The sequence below is a fragment of the Rhea pennata genome, chromosome 16 (genome assembly GCF_028389875.1).
Source record: "Rhea pennata isolate bPtePen1 chromosome 16, bPtePen1.pri, whole genome shotgun sequence".
Classification (NCBI taxonomy): Eukaryota; Metazoa; Chordata; class Aves; order Rheiformes; family Rheidae; genus Rhea; species Rhea pennata.
This window is the reverse complement of record NC_084678.1, coordinates 15,109,802-15,130,489: the sequence shown is the minus strand read 5'-3', so window position 1 is coordinate 15,130,489 and position 20,688 is coordinate 15,109,802. Positions and strand designations below refer to the sequence as shown.

General features: G+C 47.1%; 1 long non-coding RNA gene across 5 annotated transcripts in view; it reads right to left on the bottom strand.

Moving 5' to 3' along the window:
• Positions 1-7,158: 7,158 nt before the first annotated feature.
• Positions 7,159-20,688, bottom strand: part of LOC134147871 (uncharacterized) — a 28,247-nt gene continuing 14,717 nt past the window's right edge. For 2 of the 5 annotated variants that reach the window (XR_009960087.1, XR_009960089.1), the window contains exon 3: positions 7,159-19,600. This is a non-coding gene — a long non-coding RNA (uncharacterized LOC134147871). The remainder of the gene's footprint in view (positions 19,601-20,688) is intronic. The other 3 variants (XR_009960091.1, XR_009960088.1, XR_009960090.1) reach the window with 3 other exon arrangements.

Below are 20,688 nucleotides of genomic sequence, written 5' to 3'. Positions count from 1 at the left end.
CGGATCGCTCTACAGGCAAATGTCAGATGTGACAGAAAGAATTATACTTTCGGCTTGAGGTCAGGAATTATGGGCGAGCACGTGTCGGGCAAGGAGCGGCGGGGGCCGCGCGGCCGCCGGCGGGACCGGCGCGCTCTCCCCTCCGGAGGGCTTTGCTCCAGCCCCGATGCGACGCAGCGCGAAGGGCCGAAGCGTCCGGCCGCGATCCGACCGGCGGCCGGGCTACACCGGGCGTCCCCAGCGCCGCGTTGCCGCCGCCGCGGCCGGCCCGACCTCACGGGACGCAAGACCTGAACCGGCTGCTGAAGAAGGAGCCCCTTAGCTCCACCAAAGCCGCTGCGTTAAACCACGAGCTCCCCGACTGCAGTCTGGAGACGGAGGTAAAACAGGGGGAGACTCAGGTTCACGTTTTTACAAAGCCACCCGACGAGAAAAGGCTGATCCGGGCAGGAAGGGGCAGTTTAGTCCGCAAGGCTGTGAGCGTGGCAGACAGGGCAATGCCAAGGGGCCACGTGGGCTGGCGCTGGGCACGGCCCCTGCAGACGCGCGCGATGAAGAAACGGTCCCGGCTCTGCTCTGTCCCTACTGAATAAGCAGCTGAAGAGGAAATACTGGAAAATACCCCCAAAGCTTCTGCTGGCGGCGGAGGCAGAGCTGGGTCCCACGAGGGCTCGCAGCCGGCCAGCGTCAGGGCAGAGCTTTCTGCAGCAGGGGCAAACCGCAGTCTGGGCCCTCGGCACCAAGAGCCCCCTGCCCCAAGCTGCCCCCAGGCCACAGCCCACCCAGCGAAAGCCCCTCTCTCCCCGGCCGGGAGGGAAGGGGGGTCTGCGGTCGGGGCTGCGCTCTGCTGCGCTTTGGATCTGGAGACAGGTTTTCTTAAAAAAAACTTACTCATTTTGCAACAGTTTGATGCCAAGGGCCCTGAGACAGCAGAGATGTAGGCTCACTTCAGAGGAGGTGTATGGCTGCAAGCGCTTGTGTAAATACAGACGAATGAATAATATCTGCACCTTTGCTCCAACTCTAGCAGGAGCAAAACGTCGGAACCTGTGAAGGCAGGGAGGCTGCACCGCCGGGCTGCCGCACAGCCCTGCTGCGGGCGCCGAGAGCAAGTGCCCTTCTCGGTCTGTGACGGGGGTACTGGGATAGGGGACAAGAATTCGTTCCCTCTTGGAAAAACCCTGTCAGCAATGATATCAAAGCTGCCCTTTCAAGCAGAGGCTGGTAAGAGCCTGGTGGCAAACTCGTCTTACAGCAGCATTTAATTTTTTGCTGCAAGAGCAGAGGTGTCTCAGGGAAGGGTTAATAAAAGCTGCACTGTGCACCCAGTGCATCTACACCCTATTTGCAGCACTGTGCATGCATATATGTATATATTTATATATATTACCTACACAGGTATTTATTTATCTACGGCATGTAGGCTGGGGGCACAGACAGGCTGTATGTCTGGGCTCTCTCCTTTCACCACGACGGGCTGTGGGATGCCACACAAATTCTCTTCATTACTCCTCGGGAAATCTTGGCAAGCCCAGGGGAGCCTGCAGTTAATCAGCACCGTGCTGCTAGGCACCACTGCAGGTAACGGGACTTCACTGCGGAGTCTCGGGGAGCCGCGTGGCAGCCGCAGAGCAGAGAGACGCGCAGGCTGCTGCGCCGGCGTGCCGGGACGGCCGAGCGCTCAGCCCCTCGCGGGCGCAGCCGCACCGCTGCTCCTTCCCGCTGCAGCAGTTCCTGCTCCCTAATTAGACCGTGCATTTCTTTTGGCCCCATTTAGAAGCACTTTATTCTCCTTTTTTATTGTCACGCAGCCTGGTGCCCTAGCACCGCGGTCGGTGCGGAACAGCTTGAAGATCAGGCGCATCATGACCACCGTCTCTCCTGCCTCCCGCTGCCGGCAGCGACACGCCGGAGCTGCGCTCCTCTTTCGGTCGCTCCCGGTTCTTTTGTTTGTTTGTTTGCAGGGATTATCATATTCTCTGCCTGTATTGCACTACCGACAATAAATCCAGAGGAACCGGGTCCCGAATTTGTAAAGAGGTTTCCCGAAGGGAATGTCAATTACCTTTCCCTTCCAGCACTGCAGATGTCCTCTGGCACTTACAAATTCCATTTTTATTTTGAGAAATGCAACCACTTGCTCTAATTATTCAGCCTGCAGTCCAAGGCGAGCAAAAAGGATTTTGTAGGTAAACTTGAAAAGACAAAGCATAGTTAAAATCGGTACGGCTCGGCGACTCCAGCCACCGTGAAGAAGCATGGCCCTGAACAGAGAAAATCTCCGTGCACACAGCTGCCTGCGTATAAAACCAGGGACGCGGCGGTCAAACACAACAGACCAAACACCAAACCCCGAGGTCTCAGTTTGGGTGAAAGCCCCGTCTGCTGCAGCTGGGATTCAGTCTCACTCTGTTGTTCAGGATTTGGCCCTTCGTTAGAGAAAATAGTGCTGTGACCTGGATGTGTATTTCTCCCTCTTGCCATCCAGCAGTTGCTTCTTTCAAACCCACCGGGAGCGATACGCTGCCTGGGCACCTTTCTCTGCTCGGCAGGTGGACGCAGCAGCACTGGCTTTTGAAGGGGAATCCCTGGAGCCTTAAAGCCCAGAAGAGGATGGAGGCAAGGTGATGTTCTCTGATCTGCCTGTCACTACAGGGTGTATTCTTTCCCATGCTGGTACAGAAATTCAGGGAATCCTCCACAGGAGGAATTGTCCTCTTCTACCTTTGGAAGTCCTCTCAGCACTTGTCCTCCATGTGCTGCATCTCACGCCCGCTCCATCCCTTCCCCAGTGCTCTCCTTGTGGGATGGCACGTTCCCTTCACATTTAGACGCAAACCTGCCCTTGCTCATTTCCATTCTCCACCCATGTCCTTAGCTCAGCCTATTTTCTTATGTGGATGCTTTGTCAAGGTGCCAGAATCCCCCAGCAGAAGTGAAGGTTGATAGATCAAGGATGTTTCTAGGTGTACAAAAGTGTGGCAGTACAGAGCGTGGCCGTCTCCGTACAGCTTGGGTCTAGCAAGCCAAGCCAGCCCCAGTGCTGCACTGAGGTCTCTGCTGATGGCCCTCCCTCCAGCCCCGCAACCAGACTGGCAACTCCACCTCAGCTGCGCTTCAGTGTTTGCCCTTCCACCGGCCTCACAAACCCAGCTGCAAGTGCTGTGTCACTTGGGAACCAGCAGCCTTAAGTATCTTTCAAATCTCACTCTCCTCTTTCCTGTGATCCCCTCTTCATTCCTCCTTTGAGGATCCTTCTGTACCTGGAGGCAGCAGAGAGCTTTTGCCTTCTCTCTGGATTTCCTCTTATCACCTTCTAATTTGCTGACAGCTTGCATGCAAGCTGCACGGGATTTTCATCTACATCACCTCCATAGCAAATCTAAAATCTACCTCTGTATCACAACCATGATGCGGACAGTGGCACCTCCTCAAAAAGGTATGTGTACTTCTGGAGAAATACCTCTGCTGAGAACAAGCCCTCAGTGCAGGCAGAGGGGTTCAAGGACTTCCTGTGGATTTCCAACCTAGCCTACAAGATTATAGTCCACAGGGAGAGGAAGAAGTACTATCATTCTGGAACAAGGAGTCTGGGTTTTGTGGTTCATGTTATTTATAAGGAAAATATCTCTGTTTGTCTCAGATTGGCTCATTCTGAAATCTCAGAAATTAGGTGTCATTACTCTGCAGGCACACACTCCTATCTAGCCAGCAATCCAGCTATCTGCAGATATATGAGAAGGATAATTTGATTCCATCTTTGGAAATGTCAGACTTTATGGGTAATAAAATACATCCCATTTTCTTCTGTTTATCAATATTGGGTGAAAACAGACTAGAAATTGCTTAGAAATGGGTAGTGTCAAGAGAGAGGCAATCTATCTGTTATGCCATAACATGGCCAGCAAATGCACTCATCCTGCAGTGGCAGCCACAGATGACCTCTGTGCAGCACAGAAAAACTATGTGATGAAAAGACCCAAGGCACGTACAGAAGAAACAGTAACCTGATACCTCTCCATTCACACCCACTGCGTGCAACCAGGCAAGCCCAGGTCTCTCAGCTGAAAACCGTGATCACAAAATAGTCAGCACTTGGCATCTCCTGGTTGGTATAAACTCAGCCTGGCCCTGCCAGGAGCAGAAAGGCTGTCCTGCACCCTGTGGAAGCAAAACCTGCCTCTGCTGCATGCTTGGTAACCTGTATGGATGCGGGGATATGTCCATAGCTCTGAAACCTCCAAGAGGATTTTTCAAACCAACCCAGCCTGGCTGAGGATTTTGGCCTCAGAGTCACTGCAGGTTCTTGGTTTTGGCAGGAGACTAGCAGCACCTTGGGACGATAGGCTCAACAAGGCTCCAAGCCAAAGGCGAAGCAAAGGAGAACCGAGGCTGAATAGAGTAAGCCCCAAATCCTGCCAACCACCACTGGTGGTACCAGACGCAGCTGGTTCCTCGTGTGTTTGCAGTGCTGAGCCCAAGGAGAGTCAAAGTCTAGGCACGCAGGAAAGATGGAGTCCATGGCAGCAGGATAAAGGTGAAGGGAGAGGTTTCAGGAAGGAGTTCAGAACAGCAATGAATGAACTTTTCAGACAAATAATAGCTAAAGAGAAATGAAACATCATATTACTGCTGTGCCCAGCCACGCAGGTAGTAATTCCAACAAGAAACAATTGGCGGATTGTCACCCTCGAATCAGACACATACCATTTAATTCCATTTACTGAGGGTTCACTGACTATTTTGAATCAAATACAGCCATTAATGTGCAAAGACCTGAAAAATGCATGCGTCCCTTCTATAAACGTGATGGTGAGACAGCAACTACCATAAAACCCTTTTTCTTCAGGTTGGGCTATTGCTATTGCCTTTAGTTAATCAGATATTACATATTAAAAGTTTTAATCTGTCAAGGTAGTTCTTCTGAAATGGCTTGTGCACAGCAAAATCCATTCTCATATCCTATCATCCAAACTTAACAAACTGACTCAAACAGAAAAAAAACTACTTTCATTAAAACAATTAAATCCTCGCTGTTATTGCCATGTCTGGCTATTACAGCACAAATGTAAATCATTAACTACGGGAGCTGGAAGCCGTCAGATAGACTAGCTCCAGCTGACTTCTGCTCCGCATGATGCAATTGAGTTTAGCCAAATTTGCCTTTGCAAGAGGAGGGTTTTGCAGGACGTCCTCAGGTCTGAAACCTGGGCAGGTCTAGGGGTGAGACTGGAGAGGGAACATGGAGGAGAAGAGGGACACGTTGCCCTCACCCTCCAACTAGAGATGCTTGTGTGTCCGCTTTACTGCCCTTGGATTCTCACAGTGAAGCAACGGTTTACGTAAATCAGCATCACTGAGGGCAGAAACCTGGTGCTTGAGTGCAGCAGAAATAAGAGAGCTCTTTAATTTGCACTGTGTTTCATTTGCACCATCCTCATGTGCTTCTCCCATCCCATGTAGCCCTCCTGCTCCAGCCTCTGGATGCAGCAATCAAGCTTTTCTGTGGCCCAATTTTGCTTCAGCAGACATGCAATACGTGCCTGCAGGCAGGACCGGTGCCTGGGATAAAAGGATGAGCAATGCTTGGCATCAGGAGAGCTGGCACCTTCCCTAGGGAAGACCCTAGGGAGGAAGGGGGCCCGGGGAGGGTTTTGTGCCTCCTGAAGTGCGCAGTGGAAGTGCACAAAGCTGCATCCGTGCCCTCCCTCCTGCGAGGAACAGTTTCACGGGAAAACGCCCCGTTCTTCTTGCTTTCGCAGAACGTTGCTGAAGTGGCACAAAGATTTTGGGGAGCACGTACAGCATGCTTTTGTTTTCTTCTTTTAAATAAAACCTGCACAAATCTCCTGGGCCTGCACCAGCACAGATTCTCCATGGGACTAGGAAGTGTACTGCTGGAGGAAAAAAGGACCTTCCCATGAAACGGCACTTGCCCTTCTGATCTTGCTGAAATAGCATCAAAGGGCAGATTCTTTAAGTATAATTTCAGTGATTACTGAGCAGGGTATCAGAGTGGAATATGAAATTTCCCAAAGCTTTTCTCTTCCTGCTCTTCATATCATTCCAGGTCACACCTCCCTACAGGTGATCTCTGCTGGCTCAAGGACACACGCAGGCAGCAGAATATCAAAGGAGCAGGGATGGACTGGTCAGTTAGTCCTACACATTTTAAATTGTTTAAAAAGGCCCAGAAGCTTTTTTGCAATGAGACCTTGAGTCAGGGACTGAAACTGCTGCTCAGCATGTGGCTTAGACAAAGTGGCCGTTAGCGAGCAGTGCCATCGTGCCCGCTGGCGCAGCCTGTTAATTCAGCGCAGGAGTCGTTAAAAACACGCCTCGGTGGAAGGAGGGGCTTTGAAAATGCTCCATGACTTGGCAAAAACGAAGACCCCGATATCCTACATTCTTCTGCTTGTGAATTCAGAGAGAGAACTCCCGGGTTATTTGCTGGGGACAGGATAATTAAGGCATTAATTATGTCCTTGTGCTATAGCTTTTCATCACCCCCACAACCACGGCAAGCTCACCCTTTTGCTCTGACTTTGCTCTTACTGCCAAGCTGGTATCACCATCCTCAGTGCTTCGGCCACCTCCGCGCCTGGGGCCTTGGAGGGACGTTCGGCTCCACCGAGCCTCCACCAAAGGTGTTTTGAGAGCAAAGGGCTCGGGCCGCGCGGGCCGTAGCGCCGGACGGGGGGAGCGCCCGCTCCTCCTCGGACCTGGCCTCAGGGCGCTTCCAGCTCCGCGATTAAGGAGAAGCATCTATTATGCCGCATGCGTGTCCCCTTACTAGAGTTCCTCCTACCATGTACTTTTAATTTATTTATATTTCCAGCAGCGATAATTGAGTTATCAATTCTGTGCTCTTTTGGGCCAGAAGCAAAGAGATCAGAGAGCTATTTTATACACCTAATTATAGATTATTTCCCTTAGCTGTAAAACCACAGAGAAACTGATCCAGAAAGCATGTAGTGAGGTGCTTTGCATCCTCTTCTTTACTAGTGACTTGCCTGTAGCTTCGGCAGACCCGGGTAGGAATGTCCTCTGGATAAATCGTTGTCAAAGTCAAGGAATACTTATTTCCTCACAGGACAAAATATATCTACACACCAGAAGAGACCATGTACAGTTGCTTAAATCCCACAGATATCAAACTCAATTTATAATTAAGTGTTTTATTTAGGATATCATAGAGCTGGACTGAGATTTATTCCATTTCTGTGCAGTTTGGCTATAATCTGGCTCATAATTGTGGCCTCGGTGACCACCGAGGGTTGAATAATTTGATTTTATTTGATACTTCTCTGTTTGAGGGGCTTGGATTGGATGTGGACCTTTCTCTGCCCTGTTGGCACCAGTGAGGGGACATGTCCCTGTCCCACGCACCGCAGCATGGCCGCAGAGCCACCCTCGGCCACTCGCGGTTCGAGGTGCTGGCCACCCTTCTCCGGCTGAACTGCCTCCAGCGTCCACGGATGATCAGAGCAGCTTGAGGGTCAAGGTAGTGTAGAGCGAATGCTAAAGTCCAACAAATCTTATTTCTATATTTACAGAAAGAGACAGGAATAGTCTGTGTGCTGGTATTAGGTTTCTGGTGATGACATGAGGAGGACATCCAAGATGTATGACCTAGCAAATGTACTGTAATGCACACATCACATTTGTTCTCAGAGTAAATAGATATTGTCTAGGGTACATTACATCTGTGCTTTCATGTTTAATTTAATGTAAGTGAACTGCCTTAATTTCTCTAAATTGTAGTAATAAACATAATGCTAACAGGGATATTGCTAATAATTTATTTTGCAAGTGATTAATCAACAATGAACTATTTTAATTACCTGTTCTGAAATGCCAAACTCTAAATTAATTATGTATCATTATATGAATTCACACATACATATATATATACACACACCTATATATGAATTCCAAGGCTAATTAAAATGAATAAACCATTGAATTCTGTGAATTTGTAGAGCTGAGGGGGGATCTGCTCTCCTCTGCTCTTCTGGCTTTTTGCATTTCATCCTCAGCACAAAGAGAATTAGATTCTAATGCTTTGAGCAAGTCATTTGCGCTCCTGGAAAATATATTACCCAGAGAAAGTAGCAAACTTCATGGATTACACATTGCAAACAGAACTGCTGATGCATCGCGTGAGCAGGGCAGTAACTAGTGTGAAGGTGGGTGGGAAATGCAGGCTGCAGCGGCTCTTTCAATGGGAAATTCAGAGAACGACAATTTTTCAAGTGGTCTCTGTGCCAGGACTGAGAGCTCATTGGAAATAAAACCAAAATGGGAACTTAAATGGGGGAGAACTACATGAAGCAAATTCCCTGTGATGAATTGTTCCCAACAATTTTGAGGGGAAATATGAAGGGATTAACCTGATGGCTTTGGGGCACAAACACTTAGTTTTCCTTTTAGCCTTGGAGCAGAGGAGCTGCCAGGCACAACACTCACAGTACCGTGGCTCTTCAGAGCCAACGGCTTTGACCCCGGAGCCGGGCGGTATTTTAGACCCCAACTGTCCGGGATGGAGGCTGGCGGTCCCCAGGGGTGGGGAGCAAGACAGTCCTAATGGCATGAAGCCCAAGCTTGAAGAACAAGATGATAAATGAGAGCAATGGCATGAAGGAACCAGAAACTAAGTAATGAGACCTTTTGATTTGATACATAATACTGCAGGGACCTTCCGTAAAGAGAATACCGGGAAGTTCTGCAGATTTGGGAATGCATTAGGAAGGAGGAAAGTATTGCTGAGTTTGCGGTCAAATGCCTGGCTGTTCGCAGTCAGAGCTGTAGTACTGTTCAAAGTAAGCTTGGGACACGTTAATTTGGTCGTATATTTTCGGACGGTGGAAAGATACCCTGACTTGTGATTTACTTTGCTGTGTTGGTCTATGCAATATTCTGGGTTTAAAATGAGGTGTCCAGAGCTTGATTCAGTCACCTGATCATTGAATTCCAGCTGGGAGATGAAGAAGCCATTATATATATAACAAGAACGCCCAGCCAAAAATTACTTATGGTTTCAATTGAAGGCGAAGAAGCTGCTGATAAGTTGGGAATGGCTGTCAGAAACACAGCAGTTAACAGCAGAGATGAATGAGAGATTGTGAGGTGATAACTTAGATAAATTGGTGTCTCATCCATATTAAGGAGACAGCTCATCCTCTGTTGCTGCTGGGTGACATGAACAGTGGAGTATATGGATACTGAAATACACTGGTCTTAAAGTTAAATCCCCAAGAACCATCAGAAATAAGTCTCAGAAGCCAAAGTGAGATCTGATGCATGCTGCAAAAATATGCAGTCTGTCAGAGAACATGGTTCTCTCCATATAACTTCCATCGTTTGTGGGACAATTATAGAGAAAACGATACTGTGATCTGTAAAGCAGTTCCTGGAGTGGTTTTATTCACTAACTCAATGCTACGCATAATCATTGCCAGCAACATCTCCAGAGGTGTGTGCATAATAGAGAGACATCAAGTCAATGAGTCAAAACATCAGAAAATAAAATTCAGATGAACATCATATTCAAAAATTATATCATCTGTCATTTAACGCTGTCTGAAGACCTCCTTACTGAAATAATACATCCAAACTAAAAGTTACCCCAGGCAGTAATGCCACATTGCACTGCGTTCAGTATCTGCGAGGAATCAGGTTTTCCTGCTGCGTGGACTGGCTGCCAAAGAGGGCTACCTAGCTTCTTCTAGACGGCTACCTAGCCTTCTAGTGATCTTCACACCAAGGTGCCCAAGAGACTTGCAAGGGGGGGAGGATGGGACACAGAGCCTTGGGAGCCTGTTTCTTGAGTGTAGCTGCTTCAGATTTAACAAAGTCGGTAACGACCCCCCAGCTTTACCCAAGTAACGTAGCGACGCTGAGGTACTCCCGTAAACTCAGGTGCTCACCTCTAACGTCGACAGCTATCTGCAGATCTTGTAGCTGTCCTTTCGGTATAGTATCCTGAAGCTTTTTACATGGGGCAGCTTGCAGGATCATAGAATCATAGAATCATGACAAATCGTATCTTAAAATCAAGCAGTAATAGCTCTAAGGTCCAGATCTGTTCTCAGAACCAAATTCATGGCAGAAAAAGTGTTTCTGAACAACTGCATAAAGCCTCAAAGTGGCATTTTATAATCTTTAAATTCCAATACCGATGAAACCTGCTTTAACCCACTGCACCAGGCCAGCCCCCTTTATTTATGAGTAACAGACTTTTGATCCAGATTGAACTACAGACCTGAGTAATTTATACATGCAGGGGTCAGAGACTCACTGGCGTAACCTGAACTGGTAATGCTGTTTCCACAGAACCGCTCACGATCCCCAACAGACCCGCTGTCTTGCAAAAAATATCAAGGAGATGCAAGCAAAACAGTTGCAACTGCACTGTCATGGGTGGGCTCCAGATTAAAACAGCCATGTGCCCAGCTACCAGCCTCCGCGGAAGCAGCGTGCAGAGCCCTGGCCTCGCTGCTTTGGGTGACGGTTTGGTGGGGTGCAGGGAGGGAGGCAATCGCTGGAGGGAGTGTCATTTCCTTTGGTCTTTTCACTCATTATCTTGCCGTGTGGATGTGTATAATCATTCTTCCTTTAAAAACTAAATTAGCCTTTTTAAAAAAGCATTGTATCCAAATGCAAAATTAATTTGCCCTTGCAGACATTCCACTTCAGTGGATTAGATCCTTTGTTCCTCCTGTTTGAAAGCACCCATTGAGAGAAGAAGTTTCCTTTTGTAAAAAGGCAGGTCTGGGAGACCTTTGAATCCCCTAAATAAGTTCTTATCCTGCCATTTTCCCAAAGCACCGTGTTTAGCATCGTCTCTGCAATAGAAATGAACAACTCCCTGCAGATGCAGATATCCAAGGACAGCAATATCTGCTCCAGGGTGCACTGGCAGAGATTTCATGGCAGGGGACATAAGGCAAGTTTATGTGTGTGTATATGTATTTATATATGTATAAATAAAATGTGTATGTGTGTTTGCCTATTTCTTTAAACAAGCCTTTTATTCAAGGCTCAGTTCTCCCTTAATCCATATGAAATCATAACCTGCCAGGTGGTTTCCCTTCCTTCCTTTTGCTAGCTGCACCTCACATGCCCAGATCTTTGCCCCAGCAGGGATGAGCACGTCCCAGCTCCAGCTGGTGGTGTTCCCAGGCAGATCTGGCATCGCTCGTGCCGGGAAGGTATGTCCAGGATCGATGGGGCAGCCTGAAGGACAAGCAAAACCGGCTTAATGAGTCTGGGTTGTTCCAGGGTGTGAGGGTGAGCAACGAGCATCTCAGCTGGAAGCAAAATCAGAAACTTGGTGAGCTTTGCCACTTAGGCAACAAATCACCGGGTGTGCTTGAAGGTTCATTTTTCACTGGAAAACACCAACGAAACAAATACTTTGCCGCTTATCTCCTTATTGCTCATCAGCACTTCCCAAACACTGCTTTGCCCTCCGTTTGCTTGGAAAGCGCCTGGTGCTTAAGTGGGTTGGAGGGTAGACTTGTGATGAAAGAAATAAGCCACAGCTTTAATCCCACAGGCTTTGTAAAGGGTTCATTTTGCTCTCAGGAAAAATATCTCTTCCCTGCTCATTCCCCTCCCTCTCTTTCCCTTCCTTCCGGGTGCCTCATTTGTATCTCAGGGAAAGCTTGCCAGCCTTTGAAGAGGTAGTCTCCTCTAAAAAATCAATAGTCAACATTGTCTTTAAATAGTCTGACATTTACCTTTCTGCAGTTTTCATTCTTTCCTGGCTTGCCCAGATGTTTGCACTGTCCGCGCACATTCCTGACTTCTCTGTCTTTAGCCACGGGCCAGCAGCATTTCAAGGATGGCAGTTCCTGTGTTGTAGCTCATGGCCACAAATTAAGGAGACTTCAGCGAGATAATTAAAAGGACTGGAACTCACTAATAGAAGCATCTTTAACTAATTTATGGAAGACATCAAGTGAGAATAATTACAAGCAAAAGGGTATTGTAAATCCCTGAAGAAAATACACTTTGAAGGCAGTTTTCCCAACAAGCATAACTGAATGCTGGCCCAAAGGTCAAAAATAGAAGACTCTGAGCGTTGCTCTCCCAAGCCATCCTCTCCTCTCCCCTCCTGTCGGGAAATTGTCTGAGGGTTCATTTAGAAAGGTGCTCGGTCAGAGTAGGGCTGTTTGCAATCTGGGAAAGTTAAGCAAATTAGCAGAATTATTAGGTAAGAGGCAATTCTCCACAGCCTGCAAAGCAACTGCTTGTTAAATTAACTCACACAAGAGAGTTGCACTGATCGAATGACGGTTGCAGCGTTTTCAGAGAGAAGGCTGTGCAGGCATTTTCTTTGAAATAACACCACTATATTCCAACTGAAAAATAAAAAGGAGGGTGTTTGTGCAGATTCCCTGGCAGGGCGTGTGATGAGTTCTTCAAGCAAATGTATTGGAAGATGTCTTGGGCTTTTACACGTGTTTCTGCTATGCAGCTCCTTCAAGAAAAAAAAAGGGGGGGGAAATAAAAAGAGAATTAAAAAAAGGTCCTACACCTTTAAACTAATGATTTCTAAAAATAGGGAGAACTGCAGGAGAGCTGATGCCCTGAAGCCCCTTGCAGGCGGTGGCCTGTTCCACTGCTCCCCTCCACGAGCGTGGGGGGCATCTGCGTTTTTGCAGCCTTGCTGTTCTGGGACAACCTGGGGAGCAGGTCTTTAGGAAGTAGAAGCATAAAGCTGAATCCACCAGAAAGCCATCGAAAGATGTGGCTCACACATGGTTTCTGATCACTCGGTCTCATTTTTATATACTCTTTGGCTATTGATTTGATATTTTTATACTTTATATAGTGCACTTAGCAAAGAAAAAATGGATTAACTAAGTGAATTTGCTTTATTAGCAGGTCTCTGATGGAAAATTATGTCAGTTTTCCATTTAAAAGATGCATCGGATTTATCCACTCATGAATCAATTTATTCCTGCTTGAAAAACTACTAACATTTGACATAAAAACTTCCAGTGTCAAACTGCTCACTGGATATAAGAACCAAAGGTTTAAAGTGAATAAAACGCATGATGGGGAAGTATTTAGCACGTCCAGCACAGCTGAGGATTAAGTGTTCATTGCTGGGTTTCCTTCTAGTTTCACTTCCAGGAGACGGAGGCGTTTTCGTAAAAGGCACCTTCCTTGATGGTGGATGGGTGCCTCGATGCATCCACCACCGTGCCAAGCGGGAGGCACCTTGGCTGGTTATTCCGAAGGGCAAAGAGCAGCCGCAGGTGCGGCCGGAGCGCTCCGGGGACCGGCCGGAGCGCGCTGGCCGCTCGCCCGCGCCGACGCTGGCGCCCAGGCAAGCGCTCTCCCACCGCGAAGCTGCTCGGTCGGGCCGAGCGGGACTGCTGGCGAAGCCCTCCGCGGTGCCGGAGACAGCCCGGAGCTGCGCTGCAGGAGCTCTGGAGCCAGACCCGACTTCTCTCCCGGGTTCGAGAGGCATCTGGAGGAGGTTCAGGTCAACAGCTACTTTCTGGCTGCTCGTAGCGTTCCCAAAATCTCTTATCTGCTTCACATTCTGTCCTCTTTAAATGAAGAAGGATGAAACCCTTAAGCCTCTCCAGTGGCAGTTTGGGGCAGGATCATTAGATTTGGGAAGTGCTGGCTGTTGACGTGAATGATATAATGGTTTTCTCTTCTACTGTTTTTTTCTGAATCTGGCACCTCCCCCTGCTCTCCTTCTGTCCTTTTGGGGCTGTTTTGGCACTCTCCTCACCATGCAAAGATGGAGCAGACCTTTACTTTCCAAGTGACGCATATTTTACCTTATAAAACACAAAACCAACAGGCTTTCCCTTTCATCTTTTCTATATGTAAAGAAAAACAAGCTCTCTTGCAAAGATACATGTGGCAAACAGGCTTTTGCTGATGTGCTATTAGACAAAAGTCTACTTATATTTCATTACGAAAGCATGGAGCAGGCTGGAACTTCACAAAGAAATTTGAGAGTAGGAAGTAAGTAAGAAGGAACAGACATCGGGCTTGGAAATTCCTCTTCAATACCGTAGGAGTTCCTGAAACGTACAGCAGCTTCATTAGGCTTTTCTGAGCCCCTGGCAGTCATTGCCAAACTCATGAGAGCACCTTATTTAGGCAAATAGATGTGCGGCACAGAGAGCCATGTAGGCCACCCTGTGGAGGAACATACGTCTTTTTGCCTTTGAGAGAGACTTTTTGAGTAAAACTATGCAAACAGAGAATGAGGAACCTTGTAAGCCAGTCTGGGAAGCCAGAGAGATTAAGAAAAAAGGCTGTGCTTTTTAGAGGTGATGTTTAGGGAAACACAGCCCTGCTTCCATCCATGGTCATGGACAGGAGCAACATGAGCTAATTATTTATCAACAATTGCCAAGAAAACAAGGTCTTCCCCTTAGCCAGGAGGTGACAGAGGCTGGGGGATGGAGGAGTCTGGAAATGGGAAGGAGAGAAGCTGCCTCCCAGGAAGGAGGCTAGAAATTAATGCCTTGCAGACCACGGAGGAGGAACTGCATGATACTTTATTACTTGTTCCCAAGTTAGTGTAGCACAGGGCCACCCCTCCCACCTGGCAGGATAGCAGCTCACAGCTGAGCACGTGTATTTGGGAAATATTTGAGGATCTCTTTCCCTCTCTCTCCTTTTTTCCATAGTGGTAAATGGAGAAAGCAGAAGCTATCCTTCATGTGCTGTGCAAAATGCTTTATTGGAGAGGGAGGGCAGAAAGGCCTGGAGGCAAACGTTATCGGCGGGAGGTGCTAAGTGATACGAAGTACCACATGGAGGTGGAAAAGAACGTCCTTGGTGCTCAGTGTCTTGTGCCTTCAGGAGAGAATCTGGCCATGCTCTGCTTCCACCAGCCAGTGAGTTATTTAGCTCCCTCTCGCCCACCCGCAGGCAGAGCAGCTCAGACGATGCCTCACTGCTCAGCCCCAGACCAGCTCTGCAGTCACACCTTGCAGCCACTGGGACAACATGGAGCATCTCAGTGCTTGTTTTGGTGCTGTATGACAAAAGGCAACTACCTAGAGCCAGCTGAGATCACAAGCGTAACATGAGAGCAGATAAAAACATTAAAATGGGCAGTAACTGAGGTAACGTATACACCCGCCGAGCGCTAGGACTGGCCAGGCTCAGGCTCTTTGCCCACGTCAGATACGAAGTAAAGGACATTTGCTTAAACCTCAGCCAAAGCAGTGCACACAGACACATTTCATCTCACGGCTGCAAAGAGCTCAGGTTGCGCGTTTGGTCGCTCTGCTGTACAGCTCACCGTGGCTACGTGGCCGGTGAGTGGCCTGAGTGTAAGAACTGAGCAGTCCTTGTCGTTTCTTGCTTGGGTGTGCAGAAGATACCATCATCCAGGCTTTAATACATTTCAGCAATCTGTGCAGCGCACCTCGTGGTTTATATTTAATCCAAGCTGATGTCCTATAGCTAGTGTATGCATGCTTATGGCAGTCATTTTTAATTAGTGGCGGTGTCAATACTATTGACACTTCCATTGCTTTGGGGGGAAGTAGAAGGTATTTTCCAGCAGGTGAAATCCCCTCTTTGCCTCCCCTCTGTCCCTCCAGTCGGACCCACTGTACAGAAGAGCTGCATGTCTTACTAAAAAGGAGCAAGAATATTAAGTTTATCCTCTGCACAAGCAAATTACAGACTTGGACAGTACCAAAATCAGTGAATGCAGAAACACAAATTCCCTTCATCCTGTGGCAAGATTTATAACTTTGTTCTGAGTGTGATACTTATTTTACAGCTTAACAGAAGCCATGGCAGAACCTTGGAAATGTTGGCAGCCCTGAAACGAAGACAACGAGTTCAATAGCTTGCTGGAAAGTGGAGTCAAACATGAACGGATCAAACTGGTCATTATATTAAGTGATAAACTCCCTACAGGAGTGATCATTCACCCAGAAAGAAAGGGGAAGGCAGATCATCACATTTATTGGTAATAGTTTTTAAAGAGTCAATAAAAACCAACTAGGAAAGGTATAATTAGTAGCAGGCTAATATATATTTCATCTGTCTCAAAAATATCTTTGACTCAAGAGTTGTATGCAACATCAGCAGAAGTTCTGTCTTCTGCCCAATACATCAAAATGAATCTTCCTTTTAGCTGATGGTCCTAGTGTAGATGGGGCTCACATCGTATAATTTTTAACGTCTTTAACCATCTTTTTAGTTTTGTACCCTGATAGCCCCTTCAGGCTATATGTCAATGCCATCTGTGAGGAAGGGAAGAGGTTTCTGCTCAAGCACTACTGTAACGTTCATCTCTCAACTAAAAATGTGTTTCCTTCACTTGACAAACTGTCACTGCGGTACAATTATCTGTGTGTTTGCTTGCTTGTCCTTTCTTCTCTCGCAGGAAAACTGCACGAAGGAAAAGGATGCATACAATAAAACTCCTTGGACAAAATTCAACTAATCTGATTGCTCCACAAAAGACGCCTTTGCAGATGTATCAGAGGGAAACAATGACAGTGGTAGAAGTGGGTCTAGCTCCAAAATATATGGCCCCAAAGTTCAGGAATGACCAGGCAGCAGGTTTCTGGTGTGGATTCGTGGCTTGGTTCCTAAATAGAAGATTAGCAAGGAAGACATGTACATGTAGGTGGGATCAGATCCATCTGCTAATGCTCAGAGACAAATCAAAACAGTTGGAAAGACTCAGAAGCTTATGGCCTGCAGAGCAAGCTGAAGAGATGAAGAGATCATCTTTTTTTTCCCCCTCTCCAGGCATGAGAAAACAGGGATGACATATTTGGGGAAGAGAGTTGAAATCTGCCTCTTTGTTAGCAGTCTTGTGTTAATGCAGTTATATTTTACCACTCTCTTGGAAAACAACCAGAAAGCATGTGCAGAGCCCTAAGGAATGTAATCCAAGTTAGTAGGTAAATTTAGTTACCTATTTTGTTTCTTCCATCTTAATTTTCTCCTTCTCTTCCTTACCTCTTTCTTTGCCACCTTTACTACCTACACTTGACTGATGAATGCTGTGAGGTCTTTGGGACAGAAAATGTGTCTGTTTTGATCTGTGTTAAGTCTTGTATAAATAGTGTGGATATTAGAGTATTAGTGTATTTAGGCTGATGTGTTTAGCAGATTTAGATTATAAATTGCTGCTCAAAATAACGTTTGCATTTGCCGACAGGGGTCTTTATTACAGAAGAGGTCAAGCAAAAAGGATTATTCCTGCTAATTATTCATTGTTATTTAATATTTGCACAAAAGGCTTGCAGGATTGAGTCCTCACGATTGCTTTGTTTGAGAAGCTAATAGGGTTTCCAGGAAGCCAGCACTGTCTGGTTGGCCAGCAGAGGAGCCTCTCAGTGCATACGGAGGACAATTAGGTTTGATGTGGTTAAAGGGTGGTTGGCTAAAGCCTTATAATGACCCGGCCAGAACCTAATCCGGGGTTTTCAAAGCCAGTGGAAAAACTTCAGAGTTGTGCTTTATGGGAAAGAGAAGGAAGCAGATCTCATTTTTAGCCTGTCAAGCAAATAAGAAAAGGGGGCTATCCGCACTGCCACGCGAGCCATGTGGCACAGGCGCAGGGTGCTGGAGCCCCGGGACGTTTCGTGTCGGCAAGCGCAGCGGTGGGGCTGCGAGCCCCCAGCGGCTGCGTGACTCTGCTTGAGCCCCTGGCACACAGGCTCTCCCGTGGGTGCACGCGCTTCATCCCAGGAGCGCGTTTAACGTTGCCCTCCGCGTGCACTGATTTCATTCCGCCACTGCGTCTGCTCTGTCCCACCGGTGCATTTACTTTGCCCCCCAGGTACCTCTACTTGCCCCCATGACCTGCGGGGGGTGCTTGCCCTCGGCATGGCATGGCCCCGTGGGTCTCCCCCCGGCAGGACGGGACCCACCTCAGGCCTTTGGGCAGTTCCCCACCCGGGCAGCCCCTGGCTGAGACGGGCAGCCGGCGAGGTGGCCTCGTTAGCTCCAAAACGCTGCTGATGTACCAGAAGCGACTTGAGAGTGAACAGAGCTGACACACTAGCTGTTGGGAAGGACACAGGTAATTTTTGGCCCCGGTCTTAGGTGTGTCCCTATATGTTAGCCGCCCCTAGAGAATCCCCTGAAGCCTACCAGCTGCTGTGCACTTGGGCCTCGTATTTCCTTGATTAGGCCATAATAGGCTATACTGCAATAGAAATTCCTTGTTAAGTGAATTGAATTTCCTATTCTATAAAAACATAATTAGGCAATAAAAATATTGGCAGAAATTTTCAAGCATGGGCGCCTGAAGGTGCGTAACAGGATCTACATTTAAGCATCTAAATATGCAGCCTAACTTTTATAAGCCCTGAGTATTCATATCTCCTGTAAATTTTAGAAAGAACTGGAAGTTTCTGCTATTCAAGGCTCAGATGGCTTTGGGGGCACTTAAATACGGACCTGCGTGCCAACGTTTTGTCACTCAGGTTTGCAGAGTGGCTGGAGTGTTTGACATCGGAGAGTAACACCATAGTTTGGAAAACAAACTGTGTAACAAAAAAATCGTGTACTTCCCTAGGAAGTGTTGCACGTACAGCACCTGTGAGAATTTCCATCCACACTCGCATCTCATCCTCTTCCGGTGGAAATAGCTCTTTCAGCTAGCAAATGCTTTCAAGGTTGCCTGTGGAGGAACATGCATGTCTGTGCTGGGCATAGGTGCCGGCAGCAGAAAATCTGGCAGCCACGTTAAAAAAGACAAATCACCGAAGCTGCTGCAGCAGGTGAGCTCTCATCCTCCGGTGCTTCTTTAAGGAGAAAGCACATTCATTTACATTCTACGGTTTTGTTCAACTCGTGATGCCACCAGCTTCCCCATTTGACATTTTTTAGTAACTTAATTATCATTACCAAGGAAGAATTTCAATAATGGTGTTGTTTACGCTGGATGCGGCCCTGGGGAATGTGAGAGAATAACCCAGATTGCGGGAGCAGGTGGGAGGAGCGTGGTATTTTGGAAACCTAGTCCACTCAGCCTGCTGGAAGCATCTGTTTCTACTCAACCTTTCCCTCTAGAGTCCTGGTATCATTCACAGCCCAGACTGCCAGCAATTAGGGACTTGTCCTGAGGATTCCCTTTCCCTTGCGCTTCTGTCCCCAGCCTTCCTTGTTTATGAATCTCTGGTTCTGGTTTGACAGCAACAACGTTAAGGTGATGTTTACTCTGCTACTCAGTCATTTCTGTCTCAGTAGATGCTTTTGCTTGATGCTTCTGAGATGGAAATTAGGAGGTGGGATTGGGTAGTGCTTGGAAACCGGCATTGCTAATTGCAAAGAAAATAATTGGCAGTGAAAGATAGTGTCCCGAGACGTGTCTGCAGATCGCAGGTATAGAGGTGACGGCCACTTGGCTATTTTGCCAAGGGCAGAGCCATGTTGTATAACTGCATCTCGACAGCCATTCAGCATCCCTACGACTCGCGGCTGCAAACAGGCTCCAGGCTAACGCATGGATTTCCTCTGGCTGCAGGCAATTTCCTTCCAATAGGAGGGAATGCACATTGCAAGGGCTTGTGTCTCTTCTTGTGTCTGTGGGAAAACTCTTAAGGATGCATCGTTGGGTGTTTGCAAACGTCTTGCATTTGTAAAAAAAAAAAAAAAAAAAAAAAAAAAGAAAAAGAAAAAGAAAAAGAAAAAACAAAGCTTTTATGTGTTTCCAAGAAGTCAGCTGGAGACATGAAGGAAAACATCCTTCCCCAAGAGTTCATCTGCTACTTCCCGGTTTTGCATTTTTCAAAACTACAAATACCAGAACTATTTCTGATCAGTTCTGATACAGCCAGTTGACCTCGCTGACGTATTTACACTTAAATACCAACTAATCACAGAAAAGTAAGGAAGTAAGAGACCAACTTAGTGCCTCCACCTTCCCAGTGTTCCCCTGGAAATTCATCTGCCATCACTGTTGTATAGACCTTGGCTCTAACAAAAGCGCATTTCACCATGGAATATATTTTTGCTGGATGGCCCACTATAGAGTCGTTATTCACATTTAGTGATGTTTTAACATTTTAGCAGCCTTTGCAGTATGAGAACTGTTTATGGCTTCCCGAAAAAGTGATCTGGGAGACCTGACTTCTCTCTCTTTTGTGCATATTCTTCAACCTAAACCTGTTCTTGGGCAGAAATAACTGGTAAATGCCTATTGAAGTATATGGTAAAATTCATATAGACTTCAGTAAGATTTCAGCATGGATGTTTAAATTCCCTAAAAATTCAAGAAAATGAGATAGCATGAGTGAACAAGCACACCTTTTCCTTTAAGCTGAGGAAAGGTGCTCCTGCAGTAACTTTGCTCCTGATATCTTTGCCATTTAAGCAGATGCACGTTAAGCCTGAGATCCAACAAATATCTCCTTATTTTACTGCACATGAATAGTCCTTTTTGTTCTAGTATGAACATTCAACCACCATCTAAAGGACAAGGGAGCTGGAATCAAGTGAGCCAAATTTCCTACGTAAGAAAAGAAGCAAAACCCTGCACTCTGTTATATCAGCAGTTAACTTAGTCCACATACCTTAGAGAAGTAAAGACATGAATGATCTCACATCAGACTTTTGCATCCTAAACAGCTCATTACACCGGCAATATTCATAGCTTGTGATAGTCCTATAGTTAGGAAAAGATGATACCCAGCTTACTTCTCCACCAATCATTATTTC